Genomic DNA, 14,669 nt, shown 5'->3' with positions numbered 1-14,669 from the left:
TGAAGCTTCTCCACACCTGCTAATTGCCACATTAACTATACTTCCCTTTATTGCATTCAGTAAACGCCATTTTTAAAAATTGATTCATTAACTTTTTATTTAGTAAACACTCACTGCACCAACCCAACCGGACTGCATCGGGTCATATGTCTGCTACACCTGTAGACTCCGAGGGTACCCTTTTGGTCTTAATGTGTGGCTCCGGAGCCACAGTCAAGTCTCCAGACACGCATTTGCAAATTGCCACACGCATTTGCGAGTCGTCCACGGCGAGACTGTAGCAACACCCAAAGGCAGGGGACGCTGAATGTTGGCAATTTGTGCTCTCAGCCTGTCAGGCGAATATGTGGAAATTTATAAAAAAGCAGCTCGCATACTTGCTTAGATTTGTCAAAGTTTTTTTTATTTATTTATTTTTTGCGGTGCAAAAGCTTACAGCACCTGGTATTCCCAGGCGGTCTCCCATCCAAGTACTAACCAGGCCCGACCCTGCTTAGCTTCCGAGATCGGACGAGATCGGGCGTTCTCAGGGTAGTATGGCCGTAAGGGAGAATTCCTTTCAAAATTTTGCATTTTATACATGTTGTCTTTATTGTGGCAAATACTTCAATCCAAAAATACGTAACAAGAATCTGAAACTATAACCACAGTCACAAATGTGTCACAACAATCTACAATGCATGATTGAAGTCACAGATATATGACAAATATCAGCAAATGTGTACAATGATTTGTTGGCACATACACATGGTTAAATGCGGACAAAAATCCGTAGATGGGCGACCTGTAAAAACGGGACCTTTTCTTACAGGTGACGTTTGCTACAGTCCTGCCGCGGACGACTCGCAAATGCGTGTGCTGATTTGCAAATGCGTGTCAGGAGACTTGTGTGTGGCTCCGTAGCTACACATTCGGACCACATGGGGGCACTAATATTATACCAGCCCCGTACCACCAATATATACACCAATAACTTGGGGGGGCGTTCACTGCTATCCACCCATGGTCATGTACCATTTATTTGACATTATTTAAATTAAATTGGAATAAATGGAAGAATAAAGTGGAACTAATAAAATAAGAACCAATGATATAACCAGTGAAGCTAAAAAAAATGAATGAAGCTTCTCCACACCTGCTAATTGCCACATTAACTATACTTCCCTTTATTGCATTCAGTAAACACCATTTTTTTAAATTGATTCATTAACTTTTTATTTAGTAAACACTCACTGCACCAACCCAACCGGACTGCATCGGGTCATCTGTCTGCTACACCTGTAGACTACGAGAGTCCCCTTTTGGTCTTAATGTGGAGCTCCGGAGCCACACTCAAGTCTCCAGACACGCATTTGCAAATTGCCACACGCATTTGCGAGTCGTCCACGGCGAGACTGTAGCAACACCCAAAGGCAGGGGACGCTGAATGTTGGCATTTTGTGCTCTCAGCCTGTCAGGCGAATATGTGGAAATTTATAAAAAAGCAGCTCGCATACTTGCTTACATTTGTCAAAAGTTTTTTTTATTTTTGCGGTGCAAAAGCTTACAGCACCTGGTATTCCCAGGCGGTCTCCCATCCAAGTACTAACCAGGCCCGACCCTGCTTAGCTTCCGAGATCGGACGAGATCGGGCGTTCTCAGGGTAGTATGGCCGTAAGCGAGCATTCCTTTCAAAATTTTGCATTTTATACATGTGGTCTTTATTGTGGCAAATACGTCAATCCAAAAATACGTAACAAGAATCTGAAACTATAACCACAGTCACAATTGTGTCACAACAATCTACAATGCATGATTGAAGTCACAGATATATGACAAATATCAGCAAATGTGTACAATGATTTGTTGGCACATACACATGGTTAAATGCGGACAAAAATCCGTAGATGGGCGACCTGTAAAAACGGGACCTTTTCTTACAGGTGACGTTTGCTACAGTCCTGCCGCGGACGACTCGCAAATGCGTGTGCTGATTTGCAAATGCGTGTCAGGAGACTTGTGTGTGGCTCCGTAGCTACACATTCGGACCACATGGGGGCACTAATATTATACCAGCCCCGTACCACCAATATATACACCAATAACTTGGGGGGGCGTTCACTGCTATCCACCCATGGTCATGTACCATTTATTTGACATTATTTAAATTAAATTGGAATAAATGGAAGAATAAAGTGGAACTAATAAAATAAGAACCAATGATATAACCAGTGAAGCTAAAAAAAATGAATGAAGCTTCTCCACACCTGCTAATTGCCACATTAACTATACTTCCCTTTATTGCATTCAGTAAACACCATTTTTTAAAATTGATTCATTAACTTTTTATTTAGTAAACACTCACTGCACCAACCCAACCGGACTGCATCGGGTCATCTGTCTGCTACACCTGTAGACTACGAGAGTCCCCTTTTGGTCTTAATGTGGAGCTCCGGAGCCACACTCAAGTCTCCAGACACGCATTTGCAAATTGCCACACGCATTTGCGAGTCGTCCACGGCGAGACTGTAGCAACACCCAAAGGCAGGGGACGCTGAATGTTGGCATTTTGTGCTCTCAGCCTGTCAGGCGAATATGTGGAAATTTATAAAAAAGCAGCTCGCATACTTGCTTACATTTGTCAAAAGTTTTTTTTTATTTTTGCGGTGCAAAAGCTTACAGCACCTGGTATTCCCAGGCGGTCTCCCATCCAAGTACTAACCAGGCCCGACCCTGCTTAGCTTCCGAGATCGGACGAGATCGGGCGTTCTCAGGGTAGTATGGCCGTAAGCGAGCATTCCTTTCAAAATTTTGCATTTTATACATGTGGTCTTTATTGTGGCAAATACGTCAATCCAAAAATACGTAACAAGAATCTGAAACTATAACCACAGTCACAATTGTGTCACAACAATCTACAATGCATGATTGAAGTCACAGATATATGACAAATATCAGCAAATGTGTACAATGATTTGTTGGCACATACACATGGTTAAATGCGGACAAAAATCCGTAGATGGGCGACCTGTAAAAACGGGACCTTTTCTTACAGGTGACGTTTGCTACAGTCCTGCCGCGGACGACTCGCAAATGCGTGTGCTGATTTGCAAATGCGTGTCAGGAGACTTGTGTGTGGCTCCGTAGCTACACATTCGGACCACATGGGGGCACTAATATTATACCAGCCCCGTACCACCAATATATACACCAATAACTTGGGGGGGGCGTTCACTGCTATCCACCCATGGTCATGTACCATTTATTTGACATTATTTAAATTAAATTGGAATAAATGGAAGAATAAAGTGGAACTAATAAAATAAGAACCAATGATATAACCAGTGAAGCTAAAAAAAATGAATGAAGCTTCTCCACACCTGCTAATTGCCACATTAACTATACTTCCCTTTATTGCATTCAGTAAACGCCATTTTTTAAAATTGATTCATTAACTTTTTATTTAGTAAACACTCACTGCACCAACCCAACCGGACTGCATCGGGTCATCTGTCTGCTACACCTGTAGACTACGAGAGTCCCCTTTTGGTCTTAATGTGGAGCTCCGGAGCCACACTCAAGTCTCCAGACACGCATTTGCAAATTGCCACACGCATTTGCGAGTCGTCCACGGCGAGACTGTAGCAACACCCAAAGGCAGGGGACGCTGAATGTTGGCATTTTGTGCTCTCAGCCTGTCAGGCGAATATGTGGAAATTTATAAAAAAGCAGCTCGCATACTTGCTTACATTTGTCAAAAGTTTTTTTTATTTTTGCGGTGCAAAAGCTTACAGCACCTGGTATTCCCAGGCGGTCTCCCATCCAAGTACTAACCAGGCCCGACCCTGCTTAGCTTCCGAGATCGGACGAGATCGGGCGTTCTCAGGGTAGTATGGCCGTAAGCGAGCATTCCTTTCAAAATTTTGCATTTTATACATGTGGTCTTTATTGTGGCAAATACGTCAATCCAAAAATACGTAACAAGAATCTGAAACTATAACCACAGTCACAATTGTGTCACAACAATCTACAATGCATGATTGAAGTCACAGATATATGACAAATATCAGCAAATGTGTACAATGATTTGTTGGCACATACACATGGTTAAATGCGGACAAAAATCCGTAGATGGGCGACCTGTAAAAACGGGACCTTTTCTTACAGGTGACATTTGCTACAGTCCTGCCGCGGACGACTCGCAAATGCGTGTGCTGATTTGCAAATGCGTGTCAGGAGACTTGTGTGTGGCTCCGTAGCTACACATTCGGACCACATGGGGGCACTAATATTATACCAGCCCCGTACCACCAATATATACACCAATAACTTGGGGGGGCGTTCACTGCTATCCACCCATGGTCATGTACCATTTATTTGACATTATTTAAATTAAATTGGAATAAATGGAAGAATAAAGTGGAACTAATAAAATAAGAACCAATGATATAACCAGTGAAGCTAAAAAAAATGAATGAAGCTTCTCCACACCTGCTAATTGCCACATTAACTATACTTCCCTTTATTGCATTCAGTAAACGCCATTTTTAAAAATTGATTCATTAACTTTTTATTTAGTAAACACTCACTGCACCAACCCAACCGGACTGCATCGGGTCATATGTCTGCTACACCTGTAGACTCCGAGGGTACCCTTTTGGTCTTAATGTGTGGCTCCGGAGCCACAGTCAAGTCTCCAGACACGCATTTGCAAATTGCCACACGCATTTGCGAGTCGTCCACGGCGAGACTGTAGCAACACCCAAAGGCAGGGGACGCTGAATGTTGGCAATTTGTGCTCTCAGCCTGTCAGGCGAATATGTGGAAATTTATAAAAAAGCAGCTCGCATACTTGCTTAGATTTGTCAAAGTTTTTTTTATTTATTTATTTTTTGCGGTGCAAAAGCTTACAGCACCTGGTATTCCCAGGCGGTCTCCCATCCAAGTACTAACCAGGCCCGACCCTGCTTAGCTTCCGAGATCGGACGAGATCGGGCGTTCTCAGGGTAGTATGGCCGTAAGGGAGAATTCCTTTCAAAATTTTGCATTTTATACATGTTGTCTTTATTGTGGCAAATACTTCAATCCAAAAATACGTAACAAGAATCTGAAACTATAACCACAGTCACAAATGTGTCACAACAATCTACAATGCATGATTGAAGTCACAGATATATGACAAATATCAGCAAATGTGTACAATGATTTGTTGGCACATACACATGGTTAAATGCGGACAAAAATCCGTAGATGGGCGACCTGTAAAAACGGGACCTTTTCTTACAGGTGACGTTTGCTACAGTCCTGCCGCGGACGACTCGCAAATGCGTGTGCTGATTTGCAAATGCATGTCAGGAGACTTGTGTGTGGCTCCGTAGCTACACATTCGGACCACATGGGGGCACTAATATTATACCAGCCCCGTACCACCAATATATACACCAATAACTTGGGGGGGGCGTTCACTGCTATCCACCCATGGTCATGTACCATTTATTTGACATTATTTAAATTAAATTGGAATAAATGGAAGAATAAAGTGGAACTAATAAAATAAGAACCAATGATATAACCAGTGAAGCTAAAAAAAATGAATGAAGCTTCTCCACACCTGCTAATTGCCACATTAACTATACTTCCCTTTATTGCATTCAGTAAACACCATTTTTTAAAATTGAGTCATTAACTTTTTATTTAGTAAACACTCACTGCACCAACCCAACCGGACTGCATCGGGTCATCTGTCTGCTACACCTGTCGACTACGAGAGTCCCCTTTTGGTCTTAATGTGGAGCTCCGGAGCCACACTCAAGTCTCCAGACACGCATTTGCAAATTGCCACACGCATTTGCGAGTCGTCCACGGCGAGACTGTAGCAACACCCAAAGGCAGGGGACGCTGAATGTTGGCATTTTGTGCTCTCAGCCTGTCAGGCGAATATGTGGAAATTTATAAAAAAGCAGCTCGCATACTTGCTTACATTTGTCAAAAGTTTTTTTTATTTTTGCGGTGCAAAAGCTTTCAGCACCTGGTATTCCCAGGCGGTCTCCCATCCAAGTACTAACCAGGCCCGACCCTGCTTAGCTTCCGAGATCGGACGAGATCGGGCGTTCTCAGGGTAGTATGGCCGTAAGCGAGAATTCCTTTCAAAATTTTGCATTTTATACATGTTGTCTTTATTGTGGCAAATACTTCAATCCAAAAATACGTAACAAGAATCTGAAACTATAACCACAGTCACAGATGTGTCACAACAATCTACAATGCATGATTGAAGTCACAGATATATGACAAATATCAGCAAATGTGTACAATGATTTGTTGGCACATACACATGGTTAAATGCGGACAAAAATCCGTAGATGGGCGACCTGTAAAAACGGGACCTTTTCTTACAGGTGACGTTTGCTACAGTCCTGCCGCGGACGACTCGCAAATGCGTGTGCTGATTTGCAAATGCGTGTCAGGAGACTTGTGTGTGGCTCCGTAGCTACACATTCGGACCACATGGGGGCACTAATATTATACCAGCCCCGTACCACCAATATATACACCAATAACTTGGGGGGGCGTTCACTGCTATCCACCCATGGTCATGTACCATTTATTTGACATTATTTAAATTAAATTGGAATAAATGGAAGAATAAAGTGGAACTAATAAAATAAGAACCAATGATATAACCAGTGAAGCTAAAAAAAATGAATGAAGCTTCTCCACACCTGCTAATTGCCACATTAACTATACTTCCCTTTATTGCATTCAGTAAACACCATTTTTTAAAATTGATTCATTAACTTTTTATTTAGTAAACACTCACTGCACCAACCCAACCGGACTGCATCGGGTCATCTGTCTGCTACACCTGTAGACTACGAGAGTCCCCTTTTGGTCTTAATGTGGAGCTCCGGAGCCACACTCAAGTCTCCAGACACGCATTTGCAAATTGCCACACGCATTTGCGAGTCGTCCACGGCGAGACTGTAGCAACACCCAAAGGCAGGGGACGCTGAATGTTGGCATTTTGTGCTCTCAGCCTGTCAGGCGAATATGTGGAAATTTATAAAAAAGCAGCTCGCATACTTGCTTACATTTGTCAAAAGTTTTTTTTATTTTTGCGGTGCAAAAGCTTACAGCACCTGGTATTCCCAGGCGGTCTCCCATCCAAGTACTAACCAGGCCCGACCCTGCTTAGCTTCCGAGATCGGACGAGATCGGGCGTTCTCAGGGTAGTATGGCCGTAAGCGAGCATTCCTTTCAAAATTTTGCATTTTATACATGTGGTCTTTATTGTGGCAAATACGTCAATCCAAAAATACGTAACAAGAATCTGAAACTATAACCACAGTCACAATTGTGTCACAACAATCTACAATGCATGATTGAAGTCACAGATATATGACAAATATCAGCAAATGTGTACAATGATTTGTTGGCACATACACATGGTTAAATGCGGACAAAAATCCGTAGATGGGCGACCTGTAAAAACGGGACCTTTTCTTACAGGTGACGTTTGCTACAGTCCTGCCGCGGACGACTCGCAAATGCGTGTGCTGATTTGCAAATGCGTGTCAGGAGACTTGTGTGTGGCTCCGTAGCTACACATTCGGACCACATGGGGGCACTAATATTATACCAGCCCCGTACCACCAATATATACACCAATAACTTGGGGGGGGCGTTCACTGCTATCCACCCATGGTCATGTACCATTTATTTGACATTATTTAAATTAAATTGGAATAAATGGAAGAATAAAGTGGAACTAATAAAATAAGAACCAATGATATAACCAGTGAAGCTAAAAAAAATGAATGAAGCTTCTCCACACCTGCTAATTGCCACATTAACTATACTTCCCTTTATTGCATTCAGTAAACACCATTTTTTAAAATTGAGTCATTAACTTTTTATTTAGTAAACACTCACTGCACCAACCCAACCGGACTGCATCGGGTCATCTGTCTGCTACACCTGTCGACTAGGAGAGTCCCCTTTTGGTCTTAATGTGGAGCTCCGGAGCCACACTCAAGTCTCCAGACACGCATTTGCAAATTGCCACACGCATTTGCGAGTCGTCCACGGCGAGACTGTAGCAACACCCAAAGGCAGGGGACGCTGAATGTTGGCATTTTGTGCTCTCAGCCTGTCAGGCGAATATGTGGAAATTTATAAAAAAGCAGCTCGCATACTTGCTTACATTTGTCAAAAGTTTTTTTTATTTTTGCGGTGCAAAAGCTTACAGCACCTGGTATTCCCAGGCGGTCTCCCATCCAAGTACTAACCAGGCCCGACCCTGCTTAGCTTCCGAGATCGGACGAGATCGGGCGTTCTCAGGGTAGTATGGCCGTAAGCGAGAATCCCTTTCAAAATTTTGCATTTTATACATGTTGTCTTTATTGTGGCAAATATTTCAATCCAAAAATACGTAACAAGAATCTGAAACTATAACCACAGTCACAAATGTGTCACAACAATCTACAATGCATGATTGAAGTCACAGATATATGACAAATATCAGCAAATGTGTACAATGATTTGTTGGCACATACACATGGTTAAATGCGGACAAAAATCCGTAGATGGGCGACCTGTAAAAACGGGACCTTTTCTTACAGGTGACGTTTGCTACAGTCCTGCCGCGGACGACTCGCAAATGCGTGTGCTGATTTGCAAATGCGTGTCAGGAGACTTGTGTGTGGCTCCGTAGCTACACATTCGGACCACATGGGGGCACTAATATTATACCAGCCCCGTACCACCAATATATACACCAATAACTTGGGGGGGCGTTCACTGCTATCCACCCATGGTCATGTACCATTTATTTGACATTATTTAAATTAAATTGGAATAAATGGAAGAATAAAGTGGAACTAATAAAATAAGAACCAATGATATAACCAGTGAAGCTAAAAAAAATGAATGAAGCTTCTCCACACCTGCTAATTGCCACATTAACTATACTTCCCTTTATTGCATTCAGTAAACGCCATTTTTTAAAATTGATTCATTAACTTTTTATTTAGTAAACACTCACTGCACCAACCCAACCGGACTGCATCGGGTCATATGTCTGCTACACCTGTAGACTCCGAGGGTACCCTTTTGGTCTTAATGTGTGGCTCCGGAGCCACAGTCAAGTCTCCAGACACGCATTTGCAAATTGCCACACGCATTTGCGAGTCGTCCACGGCGAGACTGTAGCAACATCCAAAGGCAGGGGACGCTGAATGTTGGCAATTTGTGCTCTCAGCCTGTCAGGCGAATATGTGGAAATTTATAAAAAAGCAGCTCGCATACTTGCTTACATTTGTCAAAAGTTTTTTTTATTTTTGCGGTGCAAAAGCTTACAGCACCTGGTATTCCCAGGCGGTCTCCCATCCAAGTACTAACCAGGCCCGACCCTGCTTAGCTTCCGAGATCGGACGAGATCGGGCGTTCTCAGGGTAGTATGGCCGTAAGCGAGAATTCCTCTCAAAATTTTGCATTTTATACATGTTGTCTTTATTGTGGCAAATACTTCAATCCAAAAATACGTAACAAGAATCTGAAACTATAACCACAGTCACAAATGTGTCACAACAATCTACAATGCATGATTGAAGTCACAGATATATGACAAATATCAGCAAATGTGTACAATGATTTGTTGGCACATACACATGGTTAAATGCGGACAAAAATCCGTAGATGGGCGACCTGTAAAAACGGGACCTTTTCTTACAGGTGACGTTTGCTACAGTCCTGCTGCGGACGACTCGCAAATGCGTGTGCTATAAAAAAGCAGCTCGCATACTTGCTTACATTTGTCAAAAGTTTTTTTTATTTTTGCGGTGCAAAAGCTTACAGCACCTGGTATTCCCAGGCGGTCTCCCATCCAAGTACTAACCAGGCCCGACCCTGCTTAGCTTCCGAGATCGGACGAGATCGGGCGTTCTCAGGGTAGTATGGCCGTAAGCGAGAATTCCTTTCAAAATTTTGCATTTTATACATGTTGTCTTTATTGTGGCAAATACTTCAATCCAAAAATACGTAACAAGAATCTGAAACTATAACCACAGTCACAAATGTGTCACAACAATCTACAATGCATGATTGAAGTCACAGATATATGACAAATATCAGCAAATGTGTACAATGATTTGTTGGCACATACACATGGTTAAATGCGGACAAAAATCCGTAGATGGGCGACCTGTAAAAACGGGACCTTTTCTTACAGGTGACGTTTGCTACAGTCCTGCCGCGGACGACTCGCAAATGCGTGTGCTGATTTGCAAATGCGTGTCAGGAGACTTGTGTGTGGCTCCGTAGCTACACATTCGGACCACATGGGGGCACTAATATTATACCAGCCCCGTACCACCAATATATACACCAATAACTTGGGGGGGCGTTCACTGCTATCCACCCATGGTCATGTACCATTTATTTGACATTATTTAAATTAAATTGGAATAAATGGAAGAATAAAGTGGAACTAATAAAATAAGAACCAATGATATAACCAGTGAAGCTAAAAAAAATGAATGAAGCTTCTCCACACCTGCTAATTGCCACATTAACTATACTTCCCTTTATTGCATTCAGTAAACACCATTTTTTAAAATTGATTCATTAACTTTTTATTTAGTAAACACTCACTGCACCAACCCAACCGGACTGCATCGGGTCATCTGTCTGCTACACCTGTAGACTACGAGAGTCCCCTTTTGGTCTTAATGTGGAGCTCCGGAGCCACACTCAAGTCTCCAGACACGCATTTGCAAATTGCCACACGCATTTGCGAGTCGTCCACGGCGAGACTGTAGCAACACCCAAAGGCAGGGGACGCTGAATGTTGGCATTTTGTGCTCTCAGCCTGTCAGGCGAATATGTGGAAATTTATAAAAAAGCAGCTCGCATACTTGCTTACATTTGTCAAAAGTTTTTTTTATTTTTGCGGTGCAAAAGCTTACAGCACCTGGTATTCCCAGGCGGTCTCCCATCCAAGTACTAACCAGGCCCGACCCTGCTTAGCTTCCGAGATCGGACGAGATCGGGCGTTCTCAGGGTAGTATGGCCGTAAGCGAGAATTCCTTTCAAAATTTTGCATTTTATACATGTTGTCTTTATTGTGGCAAATACTTCAATCCAAAAATACGTAACAAGAATCTGAAACTATAACCACAGTCACAAATGTGTCACAACAATCTACAATGCATGATTGAAGTCACAGATATATGACAAATATCAGCAAATGTGTACAATGATTTGTTGGCACATACACATGGTTAAATGCGGACAAAAATCCGTGGATGGGCGACCTGTAAAAACGGGACCTTTTCTTACAGGTGACGTTTGCTACAGTCCTGCCGCGGACGACTCGCAAATGCGTGTGCTGATTTGCAAATGCGTGTCAGGAGACTTGTGTGTGGCTCCGTAGCTACACATTCGGACCACATGGGGGCACTAATATTATACCAGCCCCGTACCACCAATATATACACCAATAACTTGGGGGGGCGTTCACTGCTATCCACCCATGGTCATGTACCATTTATTTGACATTATTTAAATTAAATTGGAATAAATGGAAGAATAAAGTGGAACTAATAAAATAAGAACCAATGATATAACCAGTGAAGCTAAAAAAAATGAATGAAGCTTCTCCACACCTGCTAATTGCCACATTAACTATACTTCCCTTTATTGCATTCAGTAAACACCATTTTTTTTAATTGATTCATTAACTTTTTATTTAGTAAACACTCACTGCACCAACCCAACCGGACTGCATCGGGTCATCTGTCTGCTACACCTGTAGACTACGAGAGTCCCCTTTTGGTCTTAATGTTGAGCTCCGGAGCCACACTCAAGTCTCCAGACACGCATTTGCAAATTGCCACACGCATTTGCGAGTCGTCCACGGCGAGACTGTAGCAACACCCAAAGGCAGGGGACGCTGAATGTTGGCATTTTGTGCTCTCAGCCTGCCAGGCGAATATGTGGAAATTTATAAAAAAGCAGCTCGCATACTTGCTTACATTTGTCAAAAGTTTTTTTTATTTTTGCGGTGCAAAAGCTTACAGCACCTGGTATTCCCAGGCGGTCTCCCATCCAAGTACTAACCAGGCCCGACCCTGCTTAGCTTCCGATATCGGACGAGATCGGGCGTTCTCAGGGTAGTATGGCCGTAAGCGAGAATTCCTTTCAAAATTTTGCATTTTATACATGTTGTCTTTATTGTGGCAAATACTTCAATCCAAAAATACGTAACAAGAATCTGAAACTATAACCACAGTCACAAATGTGTCACAACAATCTACAATGCATGATTGAAGTCACAGATATATGACAAATATCAGCAAATGTGTACAATGATTTGTTGGCACATACACATGGTTAAATGCGGACAAAAATCCGTGGATGGGCGACCTGTAAAAACGGGACCTTTTCTTACAGGTGACGTTTGCTACAGTCCTGCCGCGGACGACTCGCAAATACGTGTGCTGATTTGCAAATGCGTGTCAGGAGACTTGTGTGTGGCTCCGTAGCTACACATTCGGACCACATGGGGGCACTAATATTATACCAGCCCCGTACCACCAATATATACACCAATAACTTGGGGGGGCGTTCACTGCTATCCACCCATGGTCATGTACCATTTATTTGACATTATTTAAATTAAATTGGAATAAATGGAAGAATAAAGTGGAACTAATAAAATAAGAACCAATGATATAACCAGTGAAGCTAAAAAAAATGAATGAAGCTTCTCCACACCTGCTAATTGCCACATTAACTATACTTCCCTTTATTGCATTCAGTAAACACCATTTTTTAAAATTGATTCATTAACTTTTTATTTAGTAAACACTCACTGCACCAACCCAACCGGACTGCATCGGGTCATCTGTCTGCTACACCTGTAGACTACGAGAGTCCCCTTTTGGTCTTAATGTGGAGCTCCGGAGCCACACTCAAGTCTCCAGACACGCATTTGCAAATTGCCACACGCATTTGCGAGTCGTCCACGGCGAGACTGTAGCAACACCCAAAGGCAGGGGACGCTGAATGTTGGCATTTTGTGCTCTCAGCCTGTCAGGCGAATATGTGGAAATTTATAAAAAAGCAGCTCGCATACTTGCTTACATTTGTCAAAAGTTTTTTTTATTTTTGCGGTGCAAAAGCTTACAGCACCTGGTATTCCCAGGCGGTCTCCCATCCAAGTACTAACCAGGCCCGACCCTGCTTAGCTTCCGAGATCGGACGAGATCGGGCGTTCTCAGGGTAGTATGGCCGTAAGCGAGAATTCCTTTCAAAATTTTGCATTTTATACATGTTGTCTTTATTGTGGCAAATACTTCAATCCAAAAATACGTAACAAGAATCTGAAACTATAACCACAGTCACAAATGTGTCACAACAATCTACAATGCATGATTGAAGTCACAGATATATGACAAATATCAGCAAATGTGTACAATGATTTGTTGGCACATACACATGGTTAAATGCGGACAAAAATCCGTGGATGGGCGACCTGTAAAAACGGGACCTTTTCTTACAGGTGACGTTTGCTACAGTCCTGCCGCGGACGACTCGCAAATGCGTGTGCTGATTTGCAAATGCGTGTCAGGAGACTTGTGTGTGGCTCCGTAGCTACACATTCGGACCACATGGGGGCACTAATATTATACCAGCCCCGTACCACCAATATATACACCAATAACTTGGGGGGGCGTTCACTGCTATCCACCCATGGTCATGTACCATTTATTTGACATTATTTAAATTAAATTGGAATAAATGGAAGAATAAAGTGGAACTAATAAAATAAGAACCAATGATATAACCAGTGAAGCTAAAAAAAATGAATGAAGCTTCTCCACACCTGCTAATTGCCACATTAACTATACTTCCCTTTATTGCATTCAGTAAACACCATTTTTTTTAATTGATTCATTAACTTTTTATTTAGTAAACACTCACTGCACCAACCCAACCGGACTGCATCGGGTCATCTGTCTGCTACACCTGTAGACTACGAGAGTCCCCTTTTGGTCTTAATGTTGAGCTCCGGAGCCACACTCAAGTCTCCAGACACGCATTTGCAAATTGCCACACGCATTTGCGAGTCGTCCACGGCGAGACTGTAGCAACACCCAAAGGCAGGGGACGCTGAATGTTGGCATTTTGTGCTCTCAGCCTGTCAGGCGAATATGTGGAAATTTATAAAAAAGCAGCTCGCATACTTGCTTACATTTGTCAAAAGTTTTTTTTATTTTTGCGGTGCAAAAGCTTACAGCACCTGGTATTCCCAGGCGGTCTCCCATCCAAGTACTAACCAGGCCCGACCCTGCTTAGCTTCCGAGATCGGACAAGATCGGGCGTTCTCAGGGTAGTATGGCCGTAAGCGAGAATTCCTTTCAAAATTTTGCATTTTATACATGTTGTCTTTATTGTGGCAAATACTTCAATCCAAAAATACGTAACAAGAATCTGAAACTATAACCACAGTCACAAATGTGTCACAACAATCTACAATGCATGATTGAAGTCACAGATATATGACAAATATACCAACAACCAACACCAGGGATATGTGGAAAGGCATTCAGGCCATCACCAGCTACAAGCCAACCACCCCCCCAGTGGGGGACACTGGCATGGACTTCCTGAATGACCTCAACAACTTC

General features: G+C 42.7%; 14 non-coding genes across 14 annotated transcripts; all 14 read right to left on the bottom strand.

The window, feature by feature from the left end:
• Window positions 1-429: 429 nt before the first annotated feature.
• LOC148330846 (5S ribosomal RNA) lies at window positions 430-548 on the bottom strand. Its single transcript, XR_015845413.1, has one exon. It is a non-coding gene; the product is annotated as a 5S ribosomal RNA (ribosomal RNA).
• Window positions 549-1,540: 992 nt separating this feature from the next.
• Window positions 1,541-1,659, bottom strand: LOC148330845 (5S ribosomal RNA). Its single transcript, XR_015845527.1, has one exon. It is a non-coding gene; the product is annotated as a 5S ribosomal RNA (ribosomal RNA).
• Window positions 1,660-2,652: 993 nt separating this feature from the next.
• On the bottom strand, window positions 2,653-2,771 carry LOC148330844 (5S ribosomal RNA). Its single transcript, XR_015845526.1, has one exon. It is a non-coding gene; the product is annotated as a 5S ribosomal RNA (ribosomal RNA).
• Window positions 2,772-3,764: 993 nt separating this feature from the next.
• Window positions 3,765-3,883, bottom strand: LOC148330843 (5S ribosomal RNA). The gene has a single exon (XR_015845525.1). It is a non-coding gene; the product is annotated as a 5S ribosomal RNA (ribosomal RNA).
• A 1,000-nt stretch (window positions 3,884-4,883) lies between these two features.
• Window positions 4,884-5,002, bottom strand: LOC148330842 (5S ribosomal RNA). Its single transcript, XR_015845412.1, has one exon. It is a non-coding gene; the product is annotated as a 5S ribosomal RNA (ribosomal RNA).
• A 993-nt stretch (window positions 5,003-5,995) lies between these two features.
• LOC148330841 (5S ribosomal RNA) lies at window positions 5,996-6,114 on the bottom strand. The gene has a single exon (XR_015845438.1). It is a non-coding gene; the product is annotated as a 5S ribosomal RNA (ribosomal RNA).
• A 992-nt stretch (window positions 6,115-7,106) lies between these two features.
• Window positions 7,107-7,225, bottom strand: LOC148330840 (5S ribosomal RNA). The gene has a single exon (XR_015845524.1). It is a non-coding gene; the product is annotated as a 5S ribosomal RNA (ribosomal RNA).
• Window positions 7,226-8,218: 993 nt separating this feature from the next.
• Window positions 8,219-8,337, bottom strand: LOC148330839 (5S ribosomal RNA). The gene has a single exon (XR_015845522.1). It is a non-coding gene; the product is annotated as a 5S ribosomal RNA (ribosomal RNA).
• A 992-nt stretch (window positions 8,338-9,329) lies between these two features.
• LOC148330838 (5S ribosomal RNA) lies at window positions 9,330-9,448 on the bottom strand. Its single transcript, XR_015845520.1, has one exon. It is a non-coding gene; the product is annotated as a 5S ribosomal RNA (ribosomal RNA).
• A 377-nt stretch (window positions 9,449-9,825) lies between these two features.
• Window positions 9,826-9,944, bottom strand: LOC148330837 (5S ribosomal RNA). Its single transcript, XR_015845511.1, has one exon. It is a non-coding gene; the product is annotated as a 5S ribosomal RNA (ribosomal RNA).
• A 992-nt stretch (window positions 9,945-10,936) lies between these two features.
• Window positions 10,937-11,055, bottom strand: LOC148330836 (5S ribosomal RNA). The gene has a single exon (XR_015845508.1). It is a non-coding gene; the product is annotated as a 5S ribosomal RNA (ribosomal RNA).
• A 992-nt stretch (window positions 11,056-12,047) lies between these two features.
• LOC148330835 (5S ribosomal RNA) lies at window positions 12,048-12,166 on the bottom strand. The gene has a single exon (XR_015845437.1). It is a non-coding gene; the product is annotated as a 5S ribosomal RNA (ribosomal RNA).
• A 992-nt stretch (window positions 12,167-13,158) lies between these two features.
• Window positions 13,159-13,277, bottom strand: LOC148330834 (5S ribosomal RNA). The gene has a single exon (XR_015845506.1). It is a non-coding gene; the product is annotated as a 5S ribosomal RNA (ribosomal RNA).
• Window positions 13,278-14,269: 992 nt separating this feature from the next.
• Window positions 14,270-14,388, bottom strand: LOC148330833 (5S ribosomal RNA). Its single transcript, XR_015845424.1, has one exon. It is a non-coding gene; the product is annotated as a 5S ribosomal RNA (ribosomal RNA).
• Window positions 14,389-14,669: the final 281 nt, after the last annotated feature.

This window comes from Idiotropiscis lumnitzeri, chromosome 9, assembly GCF_059441095.1.
Source record: "Idiotropiscis lumnitzeri isolate Australia: NSW breed Sydney's pygmy pipehorse chromosome 9, RoL_Ilum_1.0, whole genome shotgun sequence".
Classification (NCBI taxonomy): domain Eukaryota; kingdom Metazoa; phylum Chordata; class Actinopteri; order Syngnathiformes; family Syngnathidae; genus Idiotropiscis; species Idiotropiscis lumnitzeri.
This window is presented reverse-complemented; position numbering and strand designations above follow the sequence as displayed.